The sequence below is a fragment of the Triticum dicoccoides genome, chromosome 1B, assembly GCF_002162155.2.
Source record: "Triticum dicoccoides isolate Atlit2015 ecotype Zavitan chromosome 1B, WEW_v2.0, whole genome shotgun sequence".
In the NCBI taxonomy this organism is placed as follows: domain Eukaryota; kingdom Viridiplantae; phylum Streptophyta; class Magnoliopsida; order Poales; family Poaceae; genus Triticum; species Triticum dicoccoides.
Window position 1 is genome coordinate 468,604,269 of NC_041381.1, and position 9,328 is coordinate 468,613,596.

Here is a 9,328-nt window from a genome sequence, read left to right on the forward strand (position 1 = left end):
ATGGAGAAGGGGTGAAGGGGTGAAAGTGCTAGTTATCGACTAGAGGGGGGGGGGGGTGAATAGGCGATTTTTATGAAAGTCTTCAAAACACGGTGGCTTTGAAGACAAACAAGTAAATTGAACCTATATAGTAAGCAGCGGAATGTAAACTATACTAGGCAAGCATTACTCAAGCATACAATACAATGGAAGCACGAAGACTAACTGCAGCTAGGTAGACAGGATGAGAAAGGAAGACACTATGAAGCCAAACAGATATAAGTCTTCACACAGTGAAGACAAATGAATTGAGAAGGCAAGCAATGACTTCAAGAAGACAAAATGAAAAGTAAGAAGAGTAAGGGATAGAACCAGTTGCTTGGTGAAGACAAGGATTTGGTAGACCAGTTCCAGTTGTTGTGACAACTGTACGTCTGGTTAGGGAGGCTGAGATTGAACTCAGAAGACCGCATCTTTACCTTATTCCCCTTGAGCTAAGGACACCCAGTCCTCGCCCAATCACTCTGGTAAGTCTTCAAGGTAGACTTCCAAACCTTCACAAACTTCATTCACCGGCGATCCACAATGACTCTTGGATGCTCAGAACGCAACGCCTAACCAGCTGGAGGATTCACAGTCCTCAAGTGTAACAAGTCTTCATATCACGCGGATAGAAAGACTTCAGTGATGCCTAACACTCTTTGGCTCTGGGTGTTTTGGGCTTTGTCCTTGCAAGGATCTCTCTCTCAAATGCTTCGGAGGTGGGTTGCTCTCAAACGACAAAAGTCGTGCACTAACTCTAAGCAGCCACCAATTTATGGTGTAGGGGGTGGGTTATTTATAGCCAAGTGGCAACCCGACCTAATTTGTCCGAAATGACCCTGGGTCACTAAGGAACCTACACGTGTCCAACGGTCGGATTTCAAACACACACGACAGCTTGGCTTGGGCTACAAGTAAAGCTGACTCACCCAGCTCTGGATAAGATTTGCTCTCATTGTCTTCGCTCAAAGACATAGGATTTGGTTGAGCATCATATCAGTCACTCTGACTTTGTTCACTTGGACCGCACTTAACAGTACTGTGGTTCCTATGACTCAATAAAGAAAAAAGGAAAGTACAAAACAGCTATGTCTTCTCACTCCATAGTCTTCAAGTGAATATCTTCACACGTCATATGGTTCATCGTGAATGTCTTCACGAACCACCATTGTCTTCAATGTCTTCACACATTTTTAGGGGTCATCTTTGGTAGGTAAACCGAATCAATGAGGGACTACTACCTGTGTTATCCTGTAATTCTCACAAACACATTCGTCCCTCAACCACGTTTGTCATCAATACTCCAGAACCAACTAGGGGTGGCACTAGATGCACTTAAAATCTCCCCCTTTTGGCGATTGATGACAAACTGGTTGAAGTTTTCAACGGGGATAAAAGTATGTGAAAGTTCAGTTCATGAGCATTGTCTTCATAGATTAAAAGAAGCCCCCCCTGAAGATGCGCCTATAAGTAGTTTGCGTTTGAATGCAAATGCACATGGCAGGTTTTGCTTTGTGGAGACCATCTTCAATCATGAAGACAATTCATTATGCAGATATGAAAGTAATTAAGATAATGATATGCATAATGAGAAATGGACGTCTGCAGAATAACTTCATGCGGAATATATCACCGCATCACAAAGTAGCAGAAAAAGTAGCAGACGACCATCAAGTTTAAGTATTACAACTCAAGAGCCAAATAGTTTCAAAAACGAGAGTTGCAAGCACTTAGCAAAATAAGGCAACCACCCCATATGGACCCGCTTGACGACTACCAACCTCATATGCTTCTCCCCCTTTTGTCAGTAAGGACCAAAAAGGTTTGAAGGCATAGAGTTTCTACGCGCTCCTAGGTGGAGACGATGTTGGAGCAGCAGGGTTGACGTTGGAGTTAGGTGGTGCAGAAGGGCCTGGTGCAGCATCTTGACGCAGTGAAGCTAATGCTGATGAAGTGGTGTCGTCTTCTTCATCGACGACTCTCGCAACAACAGTTGTAGCCGAAGATGAGTACTCGGAATCTTCAATAGAAGGTGTTGGACACCAACTTGCAGATTGCGATGGCCTGGAGTCAAACTTGAATCTCTCAGTGAAGCCATCTTTGCTAAGATCACCTTTAGAGCTGTGGATGCGATTGACATCCACCAGAAGACTCTTAATTTGGCGCTTCAGCCATTCATGGTGCTTATCCTGCTTCTGATGCAAAGATACCAGAAGCTGACGGTCATTGAGGACACGTGAACGCTTCCGAGGCCTTTGAGCAATTGTACTGGCAGTGGCTTCAGTATTGGCACGATGCGGCATACGCAAGTTGCCAGCTAGGGGATAGTCAGGAGTAGCAAAGTTTGGTACGTGAATGCCTTCAATAGGTTGAGTGAAGCTTTGATATTCAGCATTCTGCAGATGGAGTGGCTTCTTTGCTGGATCATAGTAGATGGCTTCACAGGACATGTCAACTTCAGGCAAGAATACGGCATGATTGTGTGCTAAATGTTGATAGTCAACAGAGGAATGAAGCTTGATTAGGCGCATAATCCAGGGAGCATAAAACTTCAGGCCTAATAGATAAATTCCGGAAGCAGCAAGCTGGCGGAAGAAGAAATCCTGAGTATTGAATCTGATGCCACTGAAAATATAGAAGACCAATGTCTTCATGGTGCCTTCGAGTTTAGCTTCAGAAGAGTTGCCATTGATAGGCCAAAGAGTATGCCTCAGAGTGTGATATACTATGCAGGGAAAGTACTCTAGGTCTTTGACAAAGAACTCTTTAGGGTATTCAGCGTCTTGGGGCAATGGCTTCATCATGCTCAGCATCTGGCTCATATTGGGCTCTGCAGTTCATTTTGATAGAGCTGACAACCTAGTTCATACAACTCATAAGGAGTGGGCAGGGAAGTAAGCTCAATAATGTCCTGAGCTTTGGCTTCATGATGAACATCTCTTGTCATCCACACAAGGATCCAAGTCTTCGGATCCCTGTTGTAGCCACGAATGTGCAAGGTTGCATAAAAATACAGCAGAAGCTCCTCGTTCCAGTGCTCCTTGTCATTCACAAAAGGCAGCAACCCAACATCTCTAAAATAGTCAAGGGCCTCTTCAAGGCATGGCAGCCCAACAACAACATCATAATCCAGACGCTTATGAGGAAAAATCTGGTCTTGGTTGTATAAGATGTAAGAGTAATAGCTTCATTGCTATCGGCTCCAAAACCTGTTAGAGGAGATCTTGGGCTTTGTGTATGGGTTCTTGGTGTTGTCAAAGAAAGTGTCGTGCTCTCTGAAGCTGAGCACACTGAATGAGATGTGTGTTGTTGTAGCACTAGGAAGCCTGGTCTGTCTTGGCTTTGGCTTCAAAGTCTGAGGCCTCTGCTCCACGTGATAATCATATTGTGGCCCGGGAGTAGTGGGTGGAACCATTATAGGTCATATGACACTTACCAACTCACCTTAATAGAATGCGCGTTCCATGGTATGAGGCCTTGGTGGAGGAACTACGTCATCAAAAGTGATTGGCTGCACAATGTTATCAGTTGCTGCATTGGCTTCGGTCTCCACATTGTCTTCAGCCATGACAGTGTCATTGGCTTCAGTGGTGTTGTTGGTGGCAGCCACATTGGGTTCAACCTCCATCTCTTCAACGACTAGAGGGTCTGGCACAAGCACATTCTCGGCTTGTATAACTGGATCACTGGCAGGGGGAGTAGCTTCTCTCTCTTCTTCTTTTTCTTCATCGGGTGATGCAGCCGGAATGTCTTCAGTAGCTTTGGCTTCGGACTCATGAGCAGTCACAGAGGGGATGGCGTCAGGGAACACTTGATGTGATACTGAGCCGGTTGGTTGCACATCCACTTCTGATATGCTTGACATGGATGCCTGAGACCTGGGACCTCTGCGAAGCCTCCTGAGGAAGGCGATGCCTGTGATGAAGGGATAGTGAAATCAAAGTCGTCAGGTCTTTCTTGCTGGGGCTCAAGCACCGGAGTGGTGACTTGAGCTGGAGGAGTGCGCTGAATAACTTCATCATCCATTGGCATCTCTTGAGTGATTGGCGTCATAGGACGAGGAGTCGAAGGAAGGCCAATGCTGATCAATTCACTGCTTGTTGGAGCAGGCAATGATACCATGGGAGTTGGTTGAATATGATGAAGGACTTCATCATCATTCACATTGCCTTCACGACCAATGTCTTTAGCTGCGATGGGGTCAGCAACTAGAACTTCTTCGTCTTCAGGAGCCTCTATGGAAGCAGGCTCATGGATTATGAGGTAGCGCTTGCGGTTGGTAGAAGCAGGTAAGGCAACAGAGATTGGTTCAACTATGAGAGGCTCTGGGGCAGCAGAACGCTCTTTTCTTGAAGACTTTGAAGCCTTTGTCTTCAACTTCTTCTTGGAGGGAGCATCATCAGATGTATCTTTGAGCTTCCTCTTCCTGGCTTCGGTTTCAGTTTGCCTAGTCTTCTTATGTTCAGAAGCTGCAGAGGGGACCTTTCGCTTCGAGCCAGTCATGCTGGTAGGGAAGACAATGCTTGGTTGTCCCTGCCTTGGAGCGTTGGGATTAGCTTCAGCAGGCTTCTTGATTTTTTTGGCAGCCATCTTGGGGTCGATGCCAGGACGCCCAAGAGCCTTTCTCTTTTCAGCTTCATTGTGTGCTTGCACACATTTCTGCGCATAGTACTTCATGCGCTCATGAGAGCCTTTGGCTTCTTCGCGCTTCTTGTTGAATTCTGCCTTGAGGTCTTGCATCATCTTCTTGAATATTTGCACACCAGCCACGCTGAGCTTGTCGATGTGCTTCTTGAAGTGTGCCTTCTCATAGTCAATCTTGTTCTTGAGATCGACAATTTTCTGAGACACTGATGTCCACTGGCAGCTGTAGATCATCAAGGTTGATGCTTTGGTCCTCAAACCATACATCAATGAAGTTGTTCAGAATATCAACATGAAATAGAGGCAGGTCCTGGAAGATCTCAGCCTCCTGTTTCCTCTTGATCAGTTGTTCCAGAGCATCATCTGCAAGATCTTCATCACTTGAGAGATCAATGGTGTTTTCTTCATTGCGCAGAACGGCAGTAGGAGTGAGTGCCTGCCCAGAGACCTTCTTGGGATTTGGCTTCTTGGTCCTCTTGGAGACGCGGGACAAATCTTCAGATTGCACACTAGCTTCAGGAGGTGTAGTTTTCAATGGCTTCTTCGTTGAAGCTTTTGGAGCAGCAGCAACAAAGGGCTTTGAAGCTTTTGACTTCTTCTTCTGCTTTGGTGGTGCAGGAGCTTCTTCAGAGTCTGCATCTTCAGCAGATTGCTCCACTATGGCCCTCTTGACAGCAATGTGAGACAGAAGCCCATCGAAGTTAGTGAAGGGGCCAATTCTGTTCTCATTGGCTTCACGGGTGCCATTAGACCTTGGAGCTGGCAGACAAGGGTTGAAGTCGAGTCCGAATTCCTTCTTGTTCTTCGTGGCAGACTCCTTGGCAAACTGGAAGTTGCACTTGAAGAGCTCATCATTATGACACCATCAAAGAGATGATGGGTCGGCATTTTCTGGCTGAGGTCCTCGGACCATGCATGGATAGAACTCCTGAGCAATAGCTTCAGGTTTCGTCTTTGGTGCCAAGTTCTTATCAGCACGGGCATTTAATGGCGTTCTTATCAGCATATTCAGGTGTAACGAAGTTATACTTGAACCACTGCTCAACCCAATATCTTCGAATCCATTGAATTCTGTTCTTGCACTGAGTATAGCTTTATTCAGGATCAGATTTGTAAAGCTAATGTAGATCTGGGGCAGGTCCAGAGCAGTATTGCCACAGTGTTGCCTGCCACCTTTCCTTGCAGATTTTTTCAGTGGCCATAGGATTCAGATGGATAGGCTTTAGAACAGTGAAAGGCTTCCGACGACTTGTCAGACAAGAACTAGCTTCAGGAGATTCAATGTGTCGCTGTAAGAATTCTGCAAATGAATGCAGACTATGAGAACCAAGGGATTCTCCCGCGGACATGTACCTGTGACATCATGAGAGATGCTAGGGAAGGGGAAGAGGTCATATACATTCTCAGAAGATTTTGAAGATAAATCAGTTAGAAGACACTGACCCCATAGTGCGAAGACATTCACTTATTTGAAGTGAGTTGGTTCCAGATTTGTACGAATCCAAGAATAAGTATAAGTGAGGAATCTAACTAGTTGTGAAGCATAAGTGAACATAATTTGCAAGATATGAGATGCAGAAAAAGAAAGATCCAAATTTGGAAGTGCAGAACCACTTTTGGGTGAAGTGGACAGATTTGACGGATCTAAAAAGCGGTAAAAAGTGAGTTTTATTTACCACAGAGGAACTTCTAGACGAGGCAAAATGGATGTCGAGCAGTCCAATCTCTCGTCCTCTAACTTGGTGATGGAAGACACCTACGACGACAATGGAGAAGACGAGGTCTGCGGCCGGTGTGAGGACGGCATCGAAGAAGTTGCGGTGGCTAAGCGCTTCGTCTCCGGTGTCGACACGAGCTAGCGGTGGCGCTAGGGTTTGAACAGATGGCGAGGTGGAAGAGGAGATAATTACCACGTGGGTGTGTATTTATAAGGAGGAGGGCGGCGCAGCGCAATTACATAGGTGCCCCTGGCGGTTCACATCTGATGGACATGTGGCATGCATGCAACTTATCAGGAGTTGAACCATGTTCCCACACACGCCTGGATTGTCGGGTGGTCATTTCGGCTTCTCCGGTTTTCAGGCAAAAGATAAGACATTAAAATAGTTTTAAACATGTGTCTCTTTATCTTCAGCTGACAAGGACACAGTGAAGACATTCGACACGTGTCAACAAAATGCATATGACTAGACAGAAAGAATTTGAGGGAGTAGCATAGATGGGGTCAGGGTCCGATCACATTCACTTAGGTCAGAAAAATAGCAACTCGAAGACATAGCTATAAGTGAATGTTGTAGAGGACAGAACACATATATAGTATTGAAGATAAATCAACATTGCGAAGATATAGTTCTTCAAAACAAATCAATGTTGAAGACAATCCAAATGTGAAGATAATGCAATCATGACGCCAAATGAAAATCTTAAAGAAAGTGTGGTGGTGGCGTTACCCACCATATAGGAAGTATTAGACCCAGACATAATGCACAATTATCGTGGCGCTCTGAAGTCAAATTCTACATTAGTGTATTCACACTCAGAGGGTGAGTCTTCATTGATTGAAGAAATACGTTAATTTGTGTGTTGCACATCTAAGTCATCAATATGCATAAGCGTTAGGATGTGTGTCCATTCACTAGACATTTGAGGATTCTAAGATATTTAGCTCACACCGCAGCTTGCAAAACCTTTTCTCATCCAAGGGCTTTGTGAAGTTATCTGCCAGTTGCTCTTCAGTGTTGACGTGAATGATATCAATATCTTCCTTGATGACATGATATCTGAGAAAGTGATTGAAAGGATCGAAATACTTGACTAGAGGGGGGGGGGTGAATAGGCAACTAACAATTTTTAGCTTTTCTTTACCAAATTAAACTTTCCATCAAAGTAGGTTGTCTAGGTATGCAACTAGGTGAGCAACCTATATGATGCAACAACAACAAGCACACAAGCAAGCAAGGGATACAACACAATATAAGCTTGCACAAGTAAAGGTGAGAGATAACCAAGAGTGGAGTCGGTGGAGATGAGGATGTGTTACCGAAGTTCCTTCCCTTTGAGAGGAAGTACGTCTCCGTTGGAGCGGTGTGGAGGCACAATGCTCCCTAAGAAGCCACTAGAGCCATCATATTATCCTTACGCCCTCACACAATGCAAGATGCCGTGATTTCACTATTGGTGCCCTTGAAGGCGGCGACCGAACCTTTACAAACAAGGTTGGGGCAATCTCCACAACTTAATTGGAGGCTCCCAACGACACCACGAAGCTTCACCAGAATGTAATATGGCTCCGCGGTGACCTCAACTATCTAGGGTGCTCAAACACCCAAGAGTAACAAGATCCATAAGGGATTAGTGGCGGGAATCAAATTTCTCTTGGTGGAAGTGTACATCGGGGCCTTCTCAACCAATCCCTAGATAATCAACAAGTTTGATTGGCTCGGGAGAGAGATCGGGCAAAAATAGAGCTTTGAGCAACAATGGAGCTTAGAGAGGGAAGAGGTAGTCGACTTGGAGAAGAAGACCCCCCTTATATAGTTTAGAGGAAAGATCCAACCGTTACCCACTTACTCAGCCCGCGACATGCGGTACTACTGCACCAACTTGCGGTACTACCGCAAGGCCTTGTGGTACTATGGCTAGGCGGTGTGATACTACCGGTCCCGCGGCAGAGACCAGACGAGGCCCTGTTGCGTTGAAGCAATGAACAGTAGAACCACATGAGCGGTACTACCGCGTGTCCTTGCGGTACTACCGCAAGGCAGGGTTTGACTAGGTTGGGAAGGCACATACTAATAAGATTACATCCATGGCTACTTCCGTTGAGTTTCGATCTGTGCAAAAATTCGACACAGTACTACCGCATGCAGGGAGCGGCACTACCACGTAGGGCGCAGACGTAAAAAATTACTTCCGCCCCTACTTCCGCACGTGTCACTGTGCTGGGCTAGAGGCCACGGTAGTACCGCGCCTAAGGAGCGGTACTACCGCATAGCGCGGTACTACCGCGTCCCTGGCCGGTACTACCATGGGCTACTGCGGTCCTACTGCCCCCTTGAGCATTACTACCGCATGCCACAACACAATAGCACTTGGAGTCCTTCATTTTGCAAAGACACGGATAAACGGTCGATGCTCCAAAGAAGCAAAGGAAAGGTAGCGCAAAGGAATAGACGTGTACGTGTTGATTCCACCCTAACCTTTTCGACGCGGAACCCCTCTTAATAGTACGACTTTCCTATGACTCAAATCCACCGAAAAGAAACGTAGAGAAACGCCGTCTTCACTTAGGCTCCGAGGGGCACCGAATCGTCTTGTGCCTAGACATGAGATATCTAAAATGCTTAATGCACACAATTAGTCCGCAAAAGCATTGTTATCAATCAGCAAAACCACATAGGGAGAAATATGCCCTTACAGTGATGACGGATCTCAATGTGCTTTGTCTTCGAGTGCTGAGCTGGATTCTTGGCAATCTTGATGGCGCTTTCATTGTCGCAGAAGAGTGGCACATTGTTCATGTTGATGCCATAATCCTTGAGAGTTTGCTTCATCCATAGAAGCTGAGCACAACAAGATCCAGCAGCAATGTATTCTGATTCAGCAGTGGAGAGACATACACAGTTCTACTTCTTTGAAGACGAACAGACAAGAGATCGTCCAA